General features: G+C 37.6%; 1 protein-coding gene across 1 annotated transcript in view; it reads left to right on the top strand.

Annotated features, from left to right (window-relative positions):
- Window positions 1-19610, top strand: part of IL1RAPL2 (interleukin 1 receptor accessory protein like 2) — a 1100174-nt gene that overhangs the window by 27317 nt on the left and 1053247 nt on the right. The gene's annotated exons all lie outside the window — the stretch shown is intronic.

Genomic DNA, 19610 nt, shown 5'->3' on the forward strand with positions numbered 1-19610 from the left:
TAGGCTGAGGCCAACGGGGACTCTGCCCCTCTCCTGCATCTCTTGTCCCCGCGTCAGGAAACGCTAGCCGGTTTCCTTTCCCTCCTTTAGCCCTCCCAGAAAGTTTAGGGACCAGAGCTCCCAAGGCCAGGGGCTCCTCGCCGAGGAGGAGCTCGCGTCCGCCTGCCAGGTGCTGGCCAGCCTGTGCGTTGCATTTCCGCTGCTGGATCTTTGTGGTCTCTGCGGCTGGAGCGCGGGCTTTGTAGCCTGGAAGGCACTCTCCTGCTGGGTGCTTCTTTCTGACTCTACCCACAATTCTGCCCGCAGCCAGGAGAGCAATCGGCTAGAGGATGGGGCTGAAGGTGGCTCCTGGGCGGAGCAGTGAGGGGTTCCCCGGCAATGCTCTCCTGCTCCCGGGGATTCCCAGCGAGCATGAGACAAGGGAGAGCTCTGGCGATCTGAGGCCATCTCTGCCCGCCTGCCTTGAGAACCTGAAGGGACCCCAGCTCAGACCCTGGGGTGCCACGTCTCCTTTCCCACAGGAATCCCTGCTCCCCCTTGAGCCAGTTTCTCAGGTTGAGTGACCCTCTCTGAACCATTGCTCAAGGGAGAGGACCCACACTTCAGACTCCTTGCAAAGGGACCCCAGAGAGGGAGAGGAGGGACAGCCACTGCGTGTGACCAGCCTTGCCACTCTGGGTCCGCAGTTGGAGCAACTAGCTTCATTTGTTACTATCAGATGTTTAAGAAAAATGCATTAGCAAAGAGACCTGGCAAATGAAGTGTAGGTTATAATAATTCCCTGTTCCAGGGTTTTCTCCTAGTTCCTGCACCAGCCACCCCTCCCCATCTCTATGATCCAGGGACTTTGAAGGAGATGTTAGTAAACAGGTATTTAAGGTTTCCTCCATGCCACCCACAAAAGTGGTGGCTGGGCTGGAGTGCTGGAAAAATACCTCTTGGCTGAAAGCTACTCTGGAGTCCACCTTGGGTGTGTTTTTTTTTTTTTTTTTTTTAGTGAGGTGGGGATCTATTCAGGAATAATTTACCCCTCACCAGTACATTCAATCTCATCTTCTGTTGACTTCCAAGAAGAACGCTTTCTTTTCCCAGCCAGGGGAGCCAAGTTGTAGATTATTAAACATGCTGCACAGCCGTGGGGTCAGACCTCTAGGGAAGGAGAGAGGGAGGGAGGAAAGGACTTGTCTCTGAAGCCTTGCAAGTTCAGCAGGCACGAAGGCTACCATGGTTACAGGGCCCCTGGGAAGGAAGGAGTTAAGTGTCCAGGACAGGTGTGGAGGAGTGGGGGCCACTTTCCCTCTTACACTCCCAACCCCCCCACCCCCACACGGTCTCTCCCTGAGGACTCAGGGGCAGTGGTGCCCATTGGATGCTTTGCTACTGGGCTCTTGGCCAACAGAGTAGCAGGCACTTCAGCTTCTACCTGGTTTTGTGGCTCAGAAGGCATTTTTCTCAGTGCTCCTTGCTTCCCCAAACAGGAATTAGGCAACTACCCTGGGGCCTAGGGTGAGTGAAATTTCCAGTTATACCTGAGCCGAGGTTTCAGCAGAAGTGCCTACCTGCGCCCACTCCATCCTTTTTACTCCTTCTCCTCCGCAGAGCACCCCGTTTTGGGGCCACTACTCTCTGACTGGGCTGTGCTGTGGCTGGACCCAATGAGGTGGCTCTGGCTGTGTACCGCCTGCTCACCATGTGAGCTCTACAATTTGGAGGCTGCCTTGGGCTAGACAGCCTGCAATTACCCATGGTTGAAGCAGATAATTTAAATAGAAAGCATTTAAATGCAGGTAAAAGGCTGTGGCACCAAAGGCTCCTGGTTCACCCTCTCTAGCCCTGGCTGGTCAGAAGGAGGAGCAAGTGGTGACCAAAGCTGTCCCGGTGACTGAGAGCCATGGCCATTTATGTTTCTGTCTGATAGGTCAAGGCCAGGCCTTCAGAGTAGAAGGGCTGGGGATTTAAGCCAGTTTTGCAGTATGGCCTCTGCTGCCCTCAATGATTTCTGGGTGGTCTTAACTCAGGTTGAGCAATCGGGCCGTTTTCAGTTTTTACGAGACTCCTACTCCTAGGACTTCTGGATGCAGAGGTTAAAGGCACTGGTCAGGCATGGGGAATATAGGGGTGCTTCTGGACTGTAGTGTTTACGGGCCAAATAGAGTCTGAGTCTTGATCTACCTATTCATTTCCTGAGACACGGTTCTTTAATTCAATAGAACTTCCTTGTTTGCCAATAATTGGTGATAGAGTCCATACAAGCATATGCTGCTTGCCAGGGTGAATGGATGGTGTGGCTACCTGGGGAATAGCCCAAATTACCCACCTGACACACGTCTCCACAGGTACTAAGCCACTGAAGTTTTATTTAGCTTTAAGAAGACATACTCTAAAGAGTTCAACCTTATAAGAGAGATGAATTATGAAGTGACAATTCCAGTTTTGTTTAAAACGAACTTCACTTTATCAATTATGTTGGCTTGCATATTTCATTGAAGTGGCTCAGGGCAAAACATTTGCTGTTTGAGAAGAGGATAGGCTGGAAAAGTGAAATGAGTTAAAATATGGTTAAAATGATCATACGCTTTGGTAAAACAGAATTGTGTGTTTACATCTGTTCCTTAAAGGAAGTCATCCCTGTGTGCAGTTTGGTGGTCTGAGTAGATTCTGTGACAGGTTGCTGTAATATGATGAAATTTAAAGGAGAAAAAATACATTTTCTCCCTTGTACTTGGATATTTCTGTAACTGTGGCAGTACTGATGGCAGGCAAAACTGTTAGAAGAATGCACACGTTGCCTTCTTCATTTGAAAAGGTACTGTAAGCTCCTTGGCGAAACTGCACTGTGACCAGGTGGAAGAAATAAAAAAAAAATCCCAAGTTTCAGCTGTTTAGTAATAAAAGTAAGACAAATCACCACCCGACCTCAAGGTGTGGGCTAACAGGGCTTTTCAGGGCTGGTTTCTAGCCAAAGCCAGCAGCCCACCACCCTTAATCCCTGAGGGTTTTTTTTCTTGAGCCTACACCAGGAAGCTGTGATCAGAACCAACTTGGTGGAGAAAGATAGATAAATGCTGAATGTGCAATGTGTACTTTAATTATCTTGAACTAGGACTTGAAAATAAGCCTCTTATTAAGTTTAGGCTCTAAGCTGTCAGTGTCAAGGGATTTCAGAGTAAAACATGCCTGACCAATATAAGGCCTGATGCAGAGATGTGCTACATGGGTCCATTTGGCCAGAGTCACCAATGAATTCAGACTCTTTGGGCTGGTTCACTTTGACCTGGCTCCCAATGAGGTCAGAGGCACTGGAGTGAGTCCATCGTGGGCCAGTTTCTCTTGGGCTTCCCCAGCCACAGCTATTGCTCCAAATCTTTGATCAATCAACCTAAACAGATATTCTCTGTGCCAAGGAGCCCAGCTTTAGCTGCCTTCTTGCTTGCTTTTTCTCCTTAAATCTCACCTCTTCATGTAGCTGTTCCTTGGCTTTTCTCCTGAGTTCCAAAATACTTTATATCTGGCTTGCTGTATTCTTTATCTGGGTGTTTTATTGGCATGTAAAATGTACTCAAAGACTAATTTGACCCTCCCCCCACACACACACACCAATGTCAGTCATCTGTGACTCCTGCATGCTCTTCCATTCCTGCCTCCTGCGTCTTGTCTTATTAAATGCCCTGAGTTCTGTCTCTGAAATACATTTTCTTTTTCTCTTTTCCTGTCAAAACCTCAGGATTCTTTTCTTTCTTTCCTTTTTTTCCTCCCCTTCGTCTCCCCCCTCTCCCCTTGTCTCCTCACTCCCTTCTTCCCTCTTTCCCCCCTCTTGCCCCCCTCTTTCCCCCTCCAGATTCTTGACCTCATCTTCCATAAGAACGTCTCCTTATTGTCTTTGGTCTGCTCTCCAATATATTCTGCGTATTAGAACTAATCTTCCTGAAGAGCTTTTAGTTCTTTAGTTAAAAGTGTTGGATACCTAGTGAGTGGATTAAGTGGTATGGATTGTTATTGAATCTGAAAGCCTTTCTAACAATTAGAGTTGCCTGATACATTCAATATGTTGCATCGTAACCCTAGGAAGTTCTTCACCACTGCAGGTATGTACATAGTGTGGCCAATCATTTGGTATGAGTTCAAATATCAGATTTGGGAGATTGAACTGGATGACCTGTTACTACGAACCCAGAGATTCTATCATCCTTTAAACATCCAGGAACTCAAATAGGGTCCAAATAGGATAGAGTCTCCTATCAGTTTGCCTGCTGAAGTTATGCCTTTATAAAAGTTATTCTTGAGGCTGTGTTTTAGAGTCTTCTCTGTTGTAGTCTGTTACTATGCCTGAATAGGTTGCTTTGTCCTGGCTTAGTTGGGTGTGTGTCACTATGAGAAATATCTAGATCACTATACTTTGTTATGAAGTTTTAACATTTATATTGTGCTTGTTTTATACTTTGTTAAATGCTTTTCCCCTTTCCTTATCTTGCTTAATGTTCAAAATCTTGAGATGGGTGATTTTTCCATATTACATATGCTGGAAACCAAGCATCCAAATATTTAAGTGATTTCCCCAAGATAATACATTTAAGTTGGGAAACCTTATTTTGTTTATACCAAAATCTATTATTGCTCTGAGGTCCAGAGCTTAGATGACACTAGTCTAAAACGACTTCATTCTCTCTCTACTAGCTATAGAGCCAAGACCAGATTCTTTGGACAGAAATCTGAGGCCCTTTGAGATTTAGCATCAACCTACCTAGTCAACCTTATTTCTCACTACCTTTCTGCTCACATGATGATCTAGCTGAACCAGACCACTCAGCATTGTTCAACATAACTTTTTGTTATCCATAATTTGTACCTTTGCTTATGCCATTTGTTTAACCTGGAATGTCTTCCTCCTGCCCTCCCCCATCTCTACTTCTCTGCCTGTTGAGAATGAACCGTATTCAAGAAGCAGCTTAAGTGCCACCTCTTCCATCCATCCCTCCCCAATTTCTCTCTCATGTTCCATAGCCAAAAGAATTTCTCCCTTCTTAGAACTCTCTTGACACGTTGTTGATTCCTCTTTTATGATAGTTGCCTTGTTTTAAAACCGTTATTGTTATTTATCACTTTATCTCCTCTACTAAAGTTTAAACTTCTTGAAGGTTATCTAATCTGCCTCTGATTCTGCAGAGTGCCATGAATACAGGGGGCATACATTACATATTTATTTAATTGAGTTGCCATTGAGATCTCAATGTTAGCCTTAATATTTTACTGAAAATCTCTATCAAAATGATAGGTACAGGTTAAATAGGAAATTGCCAAATTTATTATCAGCCAATAATGCTATGAAGCAGTATAATAGGGAAGTTATTTTTTTGTTAGTGTTTATTTTTTTTAACATCTTTATTGGAGTATAATTGCTTTACAATGGTGTGTTTGTTTCTGCTTTATAACAAAGGGAATCAGCTATACATATACATATATCCCCATATCTCCTCCCTCTTGCATCTCCCTAGGGAAGTGATTTTTAAAATAGTTCTGCTCTAGAAGTGCTTTCCAATAAACATGTGATTGTATAAATTTAAATGGATTACAATTAAATAAAACTAAAAGTTCAGTTCCTCAGTCACACTAGTCACATTTCAGGTTCTCAAAAGCCACATGTGACTAATGATTACTGTATTGGAAAGTTCAACTATAGAGCATTCCCATTAGTGTGGAAACTTCTATTGGACAGTGCTGTTATGCAATAATGGTTCTCCACATTTATTTCCACCTAGAAACGTATTCACAGAGGCAACTGATTTCATGGGTTTATGCAGACTTATTCACAGTCCCCAGTGCCATAGTGCTGCCACTTTCCTTCCCTCTTAGAACACAAATCAGATAGTAACATTACAGGAATCACTTTGAATCTATTTGAGGGAAAAATGAGATATTTACATCACATGAAACACCTCCCAAAAATATCCAGATGAAATTCTGAAGAAGAATTATAAGGAACTTTCCATTCTACATATAAAATATAAATTGTACTGGAAATTAGAAAAATATTGTGGTACTTGTGTTGGAACAGACAAATCAATGTAACGGAGCAGTGTCTATTTCTTTGGAAATAGTAAACTATTTCCAAATATGCTATGGATTTTAAGATATGATAAAGAGGCATTTCAAGCCCATGGGTTGGGAGAGAAGACAAGTTTTTCAGTAAATGTGGTTAGGACAACAGGGCTAGTCTTTTGAGGGGAAGTTTAATAAAGCTACATCTATACTCACTATTTAAATCAAAGTCCCAGCTGGGTCAAAGATTTAAATGTAAAAAAAATTAAATGTACTTGAGAATATATTATTTTAAAGTTTATATATTATAATTTAACATATTTATAGTATTTTTACAGTTCTGAGATTAAGGAAGATTTTCTAATCACTTTATGAAGACAGATGGCTTAAAGGGAAAGATAAATAAATTTTACCTTCAAAAAAACTATATGGCCAAAAAAGTACTGTAATCAAGATTGAAAAAACAACAAACTAGGAAAAAAATATCTGACACATAACAAAGATTAGATATTCTCAATATATAAAGATCCTACACATCAACTGCAAAGTAAATGTCCTAACAGGAAAATGGTGAAAAGTTATGAGCATAATATTCATAACAGAAAGATTACCAACAGACAAACTCACTTTGAAAATAAAAACTAATAGTTTTCACCTATCAGATTAGAGAAGATTTATGAGATTAACCAAACACAGTGTGGGGATATGGATGATCTAATGTACTGTTTAAACTGGTACCTTTCCAGAGGGTTATTTAGCAATCTGTATAAAAATGTGAAATGTACATACCTTCTATGAGCTAACGATTTTACTAAGAATTTATTGTTAGAACATAAATGCAAATGCTAAAAGATATATATACAAGAATGCTTGTTAACATTATTTTTTTGCTTACTTTGTTTATAGTAACAAAGCTGTGGAAGCAACCTAACTGGCTATAATAGTAGATTGACTAGGTAAATTGGGATGTGTCAATTTAGCCAATTAGTACATACAAATTAAGGATAATGTAGACCTACATTTATTGATATGGCAGTATATCTATATACACAATTTAATGGAAAAGGTAGATTACAAAGCAGCATAATTCAATTTCTGCATATTTCTATGTATTTCTATATAGCTACATGTGCATATAAACATATGAAAATGTATAGAAAATTGTTCACCAAAATGTTAATTATTGGTGGAGGGATTTGGGGTTTTTCTTTTAAAAATGTTTGTGTTTTTAATTATTGTTTGTATTTACAGTGAGAATGATAAAAGCATATATGATATAATGCAGGTAAATTACTCAGTACACAGCACTCAAATGCTTGGTGCATGATGGTAGTTATTATTCTTCTATCATTTACACAATAAGCTAGTCAAAGTTAGATGCAAATTTCAGAAGGATTCAAGTGATAAAGGTGGAAAAGAGGAAAGCATATAATAACTTGAATAAAATAAAATTGGAAAGAGTTCCTAATAATAAAAAGAAAGAAAAGTCAAGAAAAATCAATAAATCATTTTCCTTAACATTGAAAATGTGTATGTGTAAAACATACAACAATAACAGGTAAAGATAAATTGGGATAAGTAATTGCAGTATATGACAGATAAAGTTCTATTTTTACTCCGAAATACGACTTTCCATCAGCTAACCACACCCAAATAGTTGTGTTATTTGGACTCTTATTTTTTTATATTATAAATGCATACCTACAGTTATTGTAGTATTTCGCATCCCACTTCTGATAACACCTACATTATTTCTGGTGAGTTATGGATTGATGGGGAAAGGACCACACTTTGTAATATCCTAATTTAATTAGACAAGGAGAAAGCCTCATAAGATGGGAACAGATGCAGCATATCTTAGCATGGACTTAACCTGGTCCCTAGTTCCCTAAAGATTTACAGCTGCCAGTACCACTATCTATACAGGGAACAGTCCTGCCAGACTCAAAAATATAGCTGATTTTTCTCCCCTGCAACATTAGTTTTTTATACTCATAGTCTAGTCACCATTCTGGAAAAAAAAGCTTGTACTAACAAGCTTTGTACTTCCATTTAAGGGGTGTTTAGTACTAATAGGCTCCACTGGTTCTTGAACCATACTCAGCATTAACAAGGCCAAATCCTGAACTGGGGAAAGAGCCAGATCAGTGCCAAGATGTCCCTGGACAAAATATCTGCCTTCAGCTTTCTAGGATACAAAAATGTCCATTTCCCTGATGTCTACTCTCTGGTTCTTATTTGATATCCTTTTTAATAGGTGGTTCTGACACTGAATTTGAACCAAGGACTATGACGAAAAATCTCATATATACACACAGTAATGATAGCTAACCTCTACTAGGGACTTATTATATTCTGGGCATTGTTCTAAGTGCTGTATATAAAATCATTTTCTCATAACCTATCTCATCGGAAGGTAGGCAGCATTTTTATTTGTATTTTAAGAAGAGGAGACAGACACAGAAGTTCAGTAATTTGCCTAAAAAGTCACAAAGCTATTGAAATGACTGTTCTGGGATGAGAAACTAGCCAGTCTAGCTCCAGAACCCATGCATTTAAACATGATACGAAAGTATATATACATATGTATGCTAAGGTAGTTATTTTATTTTTCCTGCATGCTGTTGTAACAGGTTATTTTTTTAGTTCCTTTGTGTAGCTTTCAAATTTTCTACAACTAGGATAAGTTACTTCTATAATGACAAAGATACATGATATTAAAAATTGAATTAATGCTTCAGATTGAGTCATGGACATAGCCCTCTCAACTCTTTGATTTTGTATTTTTTAAAGTAATCTAAGGCATTAGTACCATGGTACATATTAATCAAAAAGCCCATTTATTATTTGAAGGTGGTACTTGCAGTCTGTTGATAGGAAGATAATTGTATTTTGCAACTGAAAGGCATAATGGGAACACCCCTGAAACTTTTGCTTTAAAACCTAGTATGTATAATTATTTCCAAGTTGAGCCTAGTGAGAAGTCTTGTTAACTCCTTTGTGATATTGCTTTCTTTCTTATCCAGCCTAAGTCTTGTAGTATGTTCCTCTTGCTAGCCTTATCTAACTCTAGAATCATCTTGTCATTAAATCTGCCCAGAACACGCCTCATTCTTGGATCAATCTAACCATCAATTTCTATGCCCCAGTATCTATGGCTGAACTCCTCTAGAAAAAAAAAATCACAACTTCATCAGGACCAGTGTCACAACCAATGCATGGTCTACAACCTAAGCTGGGACCTTCAGAGCTGCTAGGAAGACTTTAAAGTTTTTATTGATGTACAGCTGATTTACAGTATTATATTACTTTCAGGTGTACAACATAGTAATTTGATATTTTTATAGATTATACTCCATTTAAAGTTATTATAAAAGACTGACTATATTCCCTGTGCTGTGCATTACATCCTTGTATCTTATTTTATACCTAAAAGTTTGTACCTCTTAATCCCTTTCCCCTACCTTGCCCCTCCCGCCACCACTCTCCCCACTGGTAAGCACTAGTTCTGTTTCGGTGAGTCTCTTTCTGTTTTTTTTTTTTTATATTCATTTGTTTGTTTTTTATATTCTACCTGTGATATCATGCAGTATTTGTCTTTCTTTGTCTGACTTATTTCACTAAGCATAATAACTTACAGGTCCATCCATGTTGTTGCAAATGGCAAAATTTTATTCTTTTTATGGCTGAGTAATATTCCATTACATATATATACTGCATTTCTTTATCCATTCATTTGTTGATGAACACTTAACATTGCTTCCATATCTTAGCTATTGTAAATAATGTTGCTATGAACATCAGGGTGCATATATCTTTTCAAATTAGTATTTTTGTTTTCTTCAGCTATATACCCAGAAGTGGAATTGCTGGATCATATGGTAGTTCTATTTTTAACTTTTTGAGGAACTGTCATACTGTTTTCCATAGTGGCTGTACCAATTTATATTCCTACCAATAGTGTACTAAAGTTCCCTTTTCTCTATAACCTCACCAACATTTATTATTTGTTGTCTTTTTTAATGATAGGCATTCTGACAGGTGTGAGGAGATTTCCCAATGTGATTTTGATTTGCATTTTCCTGATGATTAGATATTGAGCATCTTTTCATGCACCTGTTGGATATCTGTATGTTGTCTTTGGAAAAATGCCTATTCAGGGAAAATGCCCATTTTTTAATTGATTTGTTTGTTTTTCTGATATTGAGTTGTATATGCTCTTTATATATTTTGGGTATTAACCCCTTATCAGACATATCATTTACAGATATCTTCTCTGATTCAGTAGGTTGTCTTTTCATTTTGTTTATGATTCCCTTTGCTATGCAAAAGCTTTTAATTTTAATTAGCTCCCATTTGTTTATTTTGTTTCCCTTACTGGGGAGACATATCCCCAAAATATTGCTAAGCCTTTTATCAAAGAGTATATTGCCTATGTTTTCTTCTAGGTATTTTATGGTTTCCAGTCTTACATTAGGGTCTTTAATCCATTTGAGTTTATTTTTGTATATGGTGTAAGAAAATGTTCTAATCTCATTCTTTTACTGATAGCTGTCCAATTTTCCCAGCACCACTTATTGAAGAGACTGTCTTTTCCCCATTGTATATTCTTGCCTCCTTTGCCATAGGTAATTGATGATATGTGCATGGGTTTATTTCTGTGCTCTCTTGTCTGTTTTGTTGATCTATGTGTCTGTTTTTGTGCCAGTACCTTACTGTTTTAATTACTGTATCTATGTAGTATAGTCTGAAGTTAGAGGGCATGATACCTCCAGGTTTGTTCTTTTTTCTCAAGATTGCTTTGGCTATTTGGGGTCTTTTTGGTTCCATACAAATTTTAGGATTATTTGTTCTAGTTCTATGAAAAGTGTCATGAGTTTTTTTATAGGGACTTCATTAAATTTGTAGATTGTTTTGGATAGTATAGACATTTTAACAATAGTAATTCTTCCAATCCATGAACACAGGATATCTTTCTGTTTATTTGTATTGTCTTCAATTTCTTCCATCAATGTCTTAGAGTTTTCAGAGTATAGGTCTTTCACCTCCTTGCTTAAGTTTATTCCTAGGTATTTTATTCTTTTAGTTGCAATTGTAAATGGGATTATTTTCTTTCTCTTTCCAATAATTCATTATTAGTGTATAGAAAAGCAACATATTTATGTATATTAATCTTGTACCTTGCAACTTTACTGAATTAGTTTATTAGTTCTTTACTTTTTTTGGCAGAGACTTTAAGGTTTTCTACATATAGTATGATGTCATCTGCAAATAGTGACAGTTTTACTTCTTCTTTTCCAATGTGGATGCCTATTATTTCTTTTTACTTGTTTGATTCCTGTGGGTAGGACATCCAATACTATGTTAAATAGAAATAGTGAGAGTGGGCATCCTTGTCTTGTTCCTGATTTGAGGAAAAGCTTTCAGTTTTTCACCATTGAGTATGATGTTAGTTGTGGGTTTGTCATAAATGGCCTTTATTATGTTGAGCTATGTTCCCTCTATGCCACCTTTGTTGAGAGTTTTAACATAAATATATGTTGAATTTTGTCAAATGCTTTTTCTGTGTCTATTGAGATGATTATGTGATTTTTATCCTTCCTTTTGTTAATGTAGTGTATCACATTGGTTGATTTGTGGATATTGAACCAGCCTTGCATCCCTGGAATAAATACCACTTGATCATGGAATATGATTCTTTTTATATATTGTTGAATTTAGTTTGCTAGTATTTGGTAGAGGATTTTTGCATGTATATTCATAAGGGATGTTGGCCTGTAATTTTCTTTTTTTGTAGAGTCTTTGTCTGGTTTTTGTATCAGGATAATGGTGGCCTCATAGAAAGAATTTGGGAATGTTCCCTCCTCTACAATTTTTTTTGGAATACTTTGGAAAGATAGGTATATTTTTTTTGTATGTTTGGTAGAATTCCCCAGTGAAGCCATATGGTCCTGGACTTTTGTTTGTTGGGAGTTTTGGATTACTGATTAAATTTCAATACTAGTAATTGGTCTGTTCAGGTTATCTATTTCTTCCTGATTCAGACCTGGAAGATTGTATGCTTCCAGGAATTTATGCATTTCTTCTAGGTTGTCAAATTTATGCATTTCTTCTAGGTTGTCAAATTATGCATTTCTTCTAGGTTGTCAACAGTTGGCATATAACTGTTCATAGTATTCTCTTATGATTGATTGTATTTCTGTGATATTAGTTATAATTTTCCCTCTTTCATTTCTTATTTTATTTGCCTCCTCTCTCTTATTTTCTTAATGAGCCTGGCTAAAGGCTTATCAATTTTTTTAATCTTTAAAAAAAACTAGCTCTTGGTTTCATTATCTTTACTGTTCCTATTTTTTTGGTCTCTGTTTCATTTATTTCCTCTCTGATCTTTATTATTTCCTTCCTTCTGCAGACTTTAGGCTTTGTTTGTTCTTTTTATAATTTTTTTAGATGATAGGTTTGGTTTTTCATGTGAGATTTTTCTTTTTTCTGAGGTAGGCCTGTATCCTATAAACTTCACTCTTAGAACTGCTTTTGCTGATTCCAAAAGATTTTGGCGAGTTGTGTTTTGATTTTCACTTGTCTCAGGGCATTTTCTGATTGCCTGTTGCTTTCTTCATTGACCCATTTCTTTTTTAGTAACATGTTGTTTAGTCTCCTCCTGTAATTGATTTTTAGTTTTGTAATATTGTGGTTGGAAAAGATGTTTGATATAACTCCTATGTCCTTAAATTTGTTGAGCCTTCTTTTGTGGCTTAGCCTGTGATCTATCCTGGAGAACATTCCATGTCCACTTGAAAAGAATGAGTACTCTGGGCTTCCCTGGTGGCACAGTGGTTGAGAATCTGCCTACCAATGCAGGGGACACGGGTTCGAGCCCTGGTCTGGGAAGATCCCACATGCCGCAGAACAACTCGGCCCGTGAGCCACAATTACTGAGCCTGCGCATCTGGAGCCTGTGCTCCACAACAAGAGAGGCCGTGATAATGAGAGGCCCGCGCACCGCGATGAAGAGTGGCCCCCACTTGCCACAACTAGAGAAAGCTCTCGCACAGAAACGAAGACCTAACATAGCCATAAATAAATAAATAAATAAATAAATAAATAAATAAAGATACATGAAATTGCTAAAAAAAAAAAAAGTCTCTGAAGAACATGCTGTCTAGAAGAATTCCAATAATTATAAAAAAAAAAAAAAGAATGAGTATTCTGCTATTTTTGGATGGGATGTCCTTTAGATATCTATTATGTCCAGCTGGTCTAATGTGTCATTTAAGGCCACTGTTTCCTTCTTGACTTTCTGTCTGGATGATGTGTCCATTGATGTATGTGGAGTATTAAAGTCCCTCATTATTATTGTATTACTGTCAATTTTCCCTTTATGTCTGTTAATATTTGCTTTATATATTTAGGTGCTCCTATATTAGGTGCATGTATGTTTACAAATGTTATATTCGCTTCTTGTTTTGATCCCTTTTTCATTATATAATACCCTTTGTCTTTTATTATAGACTTTTAAAAAAGTCTACCTTGTCTGAGATGAGTATTGCTACCCCATATTTCTCTTCATTTCTATTTGCATGGAGTAAATTTTTCCATCCTGTGTGTGACTTTATCGCTGAAGTGAGTCTCTTGTAGCCAGCATATGGTTGGGTCTTGTTTTTTTTATTCAATCTGCCACCCTATGTCTATTGATTGGAGTATCTTGTCCATTGACATTTAAAGTGATTATTGATAGGTATGTACTTATTGCCATTTTGTTACTTGTTTTCTGATTTTTTGGTTCTTCTCTCTTCTTCCTTTAGTCTCTTTTCTTGTGGTTTGATGACTTTCTTTAGTGTCATATTTGTGTTTCTTTCTTTCTATTTTTTTCATATCTATTGTAGGTTTTTTTTAATCAGTATTTTTTAATTGAAGTATAGTTGACTTACAATGTTGTGTTAATTTCTTCTGTACAGCAAAGTGATTCAGTTATATATATATAACTGAAAAGAATATAAAAAAAGAATATATATATATATATTCTTTTTTTATATTCTTTTCCATTATGGTTTATCATAGGATATTGAATATAGTTCTGTGCTGTATAGTAGGACCTTGTTGTTTATCCATTCTATCTTGTAGGTTTTTGACTTGTGATTACAATGGAGTTCGTATTTGTTGACCTATAACTGTATCTATTTGTTTTGAACTAAAATGACTCTCAGTTTTGAACTAAAATGACTATCAGTTTAAACACATTTTAAAAGATCTGTATTTTCACTTCTCATCCCCCATGTTTTGTGTTCTGGGGGTCATATTTTTCATCTTCATGCTTATTCCTTAACTGTTTATTGTAGTTATATTTGATTTTATATTTTTTGTGTTTTAACCTTCATAATATCTTGTTTAAGTAGTTGATCCACTGCCTTTACTATATATTTGCCTTTACCAGTGTAACTTTTCCCTTCCTATAATTTATTTCTTGTTATAGTCTTTTATTTTTCACTTAAAGAAGACTGTTTAACACTTCCTGTGAGGTCAGTTTAGTATTGATCAACTTTTAGTTTTTGCTTGTCTACTAAGCTCTTTATCGTTCCCTCAATTCTGAATAAGAACCTTCCTGGGTAGAGTATCCCAGGTTGTAGGTTTTTTCCTTCCATCACTTTAAATATGTTATGCTACCCCCTTCTGGCCTGCAACATTTCTACAGAAAAATTAGCTCATAGCCTTATGGAGGTTCCCTTGTATGTGACCCTTTGTTTTTCTCTTGCTGCCTTTAAAGTCCTCTGTTTTAACTTTTGCTGTTTTATTTTAATCATGATATTTCTTGATGTGGGTCTCTTTGGGTTCATCTTGTTTGGAACTCTCTGTACTTCTTGTACCTGGATATCTCTTTCCTTCTTAAGGTTGGAGAAGTTTTCAACCATAATTCCATCAAATACACTTTCTCTAATTTTCCCTCTTCTTCTCTGGGACCCTTATAATGCAAATGTTAGTATGCTTGATGTTATCTCAGAGGTTCTGTAAACTATCCTCATTCTTTTAAATTAGTTTTTCTTTTTGCTGTTCTGATTGGGTGATTTCCATTATTCTATCTTCCAGATCACTTGTGTGTTCTTCTGTATCCCCTAGTCTTTAATTCCTTCTAGTGCATTTTTCATTTCAGTTATTGTATTCTTCAGGTCTTACTGGTTCTTTTTTATATTTTCTAGTTCCTTGTTAAAATTCTCACTGTGTTCATCTATTCTTTTCCCAAGTTCAGTTAGCATTTTTATTACTAATTCTTTGAACTGTTTATCAGGTAAATTATTTGTCTCTGTTTCATTAGGAATTTTTTTTCAGGTTTTTTTCCCTCATTCTTTCATTTGAAACGTATTTCTATGTCTTCTAATTTTGTTTAACTTTGTTTCTATGAAATTAGATGAAAGAGTTACTTATCCCTGTCTTGAAGGAGTGTCCTTTTGTGGGAGCATCTCTGTGCAGTCTGTGTGTGCCCAGTGGCTTTGGTGGGAGAGCTGGATCTGAAATGAGCATGGGTCTGAAATGAACATGGGTCTTCCCCTGGGGTGTTCTGGCAGCTTCCAACTTGGTGGGAGGTAGGGCTGGAGATGGAGTGACTAGAGCCAGAGTGAGGTGTGAACCAGGTATTCTCTGCTCAGTGGCAGTCACAGTCCTCTGGGGGCAGAGGTGAGGCCCAAGGTGCTGGAGAAGAAGTCCTGAGGGTCAGGTCTGAGCTGCTTCCATTCCCTCTAAGTGTGTGCACTCTCCTTGACAACATCAGCCTCCACTCTAGTTGGGAGCAGCACTGGAGCAAGAGGCGCTGGAGCAGGTGCTTGGTGCAGGCTCTGGTGCACTCTGGCATGGTCCCAGCAAGCCAGTCAGAGCCTGAGGCCATTTTCAATCTGCTGCCTCCATGCTGTGACTGGGAACAAGCAAGTCTTTCACATTCTTCAAGAGCGGAGTCTCGGTTTCTTATAGCCCTCTGGTAAGCCCCATTGGTTTTCAAACCAGCTAATGGAGCTCATCTTGCTGGTATTGGGCCTCAGGGCTGGGGTACCTAATATATGGCTTGAACCTCTTGCTCCCTAGGGAGGGTTCCTGAGCCTGTGATATCCCCCTCTTCTCTGAGTCCCTCGCAAGGAGTGTGGGTCCTGACTAGGTCACGTCTCCTCCCTTCCTATCAGACTGTGTGTGGTTCTCTCTTTTATAGCTTGGTTGTAAAAAGAGCCATTCTGCTAATCTTCAAGTCAATTTCAGTGAGAGTTATTCTATATGTAGTTGTACTTTTGATGTGTTCATGAGGGGAGTTGAGCTTGGTGTCCTCCTACTCAACCATCTTGATGCCCCCCAGTAAGAAGACTTCTTACATGTACCTATTCAGCTTTCTCTCCTATCTGTTTCCCATAGTAGCTATTCCAAATATTCACCACTCATCTCAAGTTGCATTCCCCCATTCAGGTAGATTTTCTTGCCATTCACTTCGCTGTCAGACTTGACTTTAACTCTATACTTGCATGTGAATGTGTCTCATTCTTCTTCTCTTCCTCCCTTCTGATACTCATTTAATTTCCTAATGAATGTTTTATTCAAAGTGAATAATTCCACTGGATCCCGTGTTTAGGAATCTCATGTCCTCCTTTTTCCTTATAGGTGAAGAGGTTGACATTCAACAATAAGAAGGATTTCCCCCCCATTTTAATGAGGGAGAAAGGTGAATATGGATATATATGGGTTGAGGGTTTGGTGGAAGTAAGTTGAATGAGTTTTCATCTGACTTCTGTTTTCTAATATCTTCAACTTCTTGTTCCATTGTCCTTCCTTCTGTTCCATTGAATCCTTCTGGGTTGAAACTCAGCCATTGCCTCCATTCTTACAACTGAGCACAGCTGGAAAAAAAATCACACAGCTGTGTAGACTGGTATCATTTATAAATTCATGATCTCTAACCTCATTTGAACCCTCAGTGTTACCTAGATATTCTTCTGTGTTTACTAATGACCTCTTTCCCTCGAGCTCCAAACTGGTCATTTCAGACTTCTTTTTCAACTACCTGCCCACTCACTCTCAGCAGATGACACTCTCTGTTACTTTACATAGAAAATAGAAGTACAATGAAAGCTCTCTCAAGTAAAAATGAGACAGTTGTTAATTTCAGGGAAAACAAAAAGTTGTACAAGAAAGGAAATGAAATCATAACACACCATTTCACTCAGAAGTGCATATTCATAATAGTGTAAAATTGTGGCAAATCTAAGAGCATAACTGGTTATTTTCCATATTAAGAACTCAATAGGTAATATATAAAATTAGCTAATAAGTAGAAATATGAGTATATTATTTGTAAACATGGAGATAAAGAACAGAAGAAACAGCTTGAAAAGTTGGAAGTTGTCTTTAGGAAGGACTCAGGAGTGGGAGGGGCAGAGGACTGCTGTTTTATGTTAATATGTCCTACAGTACTGTGTAACTCAATTTGAAAAAAATAATTTTCAAAAAGTTATGGTACAGAGAAATGAGTAGGGCATGAGTCTGTTAAAGTATATCGTGTGTGTGTGTCTTTGTGTGGTATACAAGGTATGGTTTATATAAGGATAGAAAAAAGTGGCAAATAATTGATTGCAAATTCATACATTTTTGCCAAGGGGAGATTGGAAGGGGGTAGGAGATATTATGAACTTTTTCTTTATTCACCTCTTTTGTTTCATTCATTATAACAAACCACCACTTTTGTGATTTTTTTTTTCTGTTTCATGATAATGGTTTTGCACTGAGTCTATCTTTTTGATAGGTATATAAACTTTCATTTAGAAAAATTTCCACTACCTTTTAGTCATGGCTGAAGTTCTCCTACTTTGTGATTTCCCTCAGATAGAAAACTTGGCAGAAACTGTTTTCTAAAAAGACCTGGCTCCTTTAAATAGATCACAGTGGGTGTACAGAGTGGTTTCACAACCATGGATAGGAAATGTCACTACAGAGTTTCTTTAGCCACCAAAGCTCATGGAGCCCATGGTTGGAGACAGTTTTCCAGTTAGGGTCTTTTTCAATATTTGGGTCAGGAACCACAGAGACCTTCCTCCTGGGTCTGCTTTCTCTTCTTGGGCCTTGTAATTTTTACTGTATACTGTTAGAAAACACTACCAAAATAGGAGACCTTTTTGTTATCTAGTTCACATAGGACCAAACTTAAGAAAAAGTGAGAGCTACTATTTGTTGAGCACTTAAGGTGTGTCAGACACTGACAGTTATCGAGCAAGTCTGTGAGGGAAGTGTATGTTCACAGGGAAAACATGGCGATGTGATAAAGGAGGATACCTGAGGTAACAGAAAGTGCTATACTGGGATTCATAACCTCAGATCCCTGTGACTCTACCTCTACCGTACTGTGACCCTGCACATGTCAGTTCCCTATACTAGTCCTAAATTCCTGCCTCTATAGAATAGGAAGGTTCAATTAGATCAATAATTATCAAATTTTAGTATGCATTGGAATTACCTGGGGTGTTTGTTACAAAGGTGGCTTCCTGTGGCCTCACTCACATGATTTACTATAGATTCCCTGTGAATTATATCCTCTGTGAATTGGATTCACTGTGTGTGTGGGAGAAGAAATAGATATTTTTAACAAGCTCCTTTGGTGGTTCTGATACATGTGGTTCTTGAACCACACTTGGACGAATCTTGGGCTCCATGATCTTTTGCAGCTTCAACATTCCATGACACAATACCATGGCACTGGTAGGGATTTTTTTTTTTCAGTTTTTTTGAATTGTATTTATTTTTTTTATACAACAGGTTCTTTTTTTAAATTTTATTTTATTTATTTTTTTTATACAGCAGGTTCTTATTAGTTATCTATTTTATACATATTAGTGTATATATGTCAATCCCAATCTCCCACTGGTAGGGATTTGATTGAAAGGAGAAGCAGGGATTGAAGGAAAGATTTCTCTCATTCATTAATTCACTGAGTCAGCAAATATTTAAGTATCTATTATGTGTCTATTGAAGACCTATTGTCCAGTTTTTCCCTACATGTTTTATCGATTTTGGTGACCTGGGAAGGAATTGGGGAATGCTCAGCCTGCAAAAATAGTGTGTTTTATTATCTGGACCGGTGCTTAGTGATGTGCACATTAAATTAGAAACTGATTTAAGAAGTTGTAAGATTATTCACAGTAGCTAAAAAGTAGAAATGACCCAAATGTCCATCAGCTTATGAATGGATAAACAAATGGTAGTATATACTTATAATGGAATATTATTTGTCAATAAGAAAGGAATGAAATACTGATACCTGGTACAAAATGGGTGAGCTTTGAAAACATTATGCTAAATGAAGGAAACCAGACACAGAAAGCCACATATTATATGATTCTTTTATATGAAATGCTCAGAATAGGAAAATCAACAGAGATAATAAGAAGATTAGTGCTTGCCTAGGGCTGGTCTTGGGGCATGGAGTTGGGTTAATGGGGAGTAATTATTAATTGGTATGGAGGTTCTTTTTGGAGTGATAAAAATGTCTAAGATTGATTGTAATGTTGATTACACAAAGCTGTGGATATACTCTACATCCACATATGGATTTG

The sequence above is a fragment of the Balaenoptera physalus genome, assembly GCF_965194825.1.
Source record: "Balaenoptera physalus genome assembly, chromosome: X".
NCBI classification, from domain to species: domain Eukaryota; kingdom Metazoa; phylum Chordata; class Mammalia; order Artiodactyla; family Balaenopteridae; genus Balaenoptera; species Balaenoptera physalus.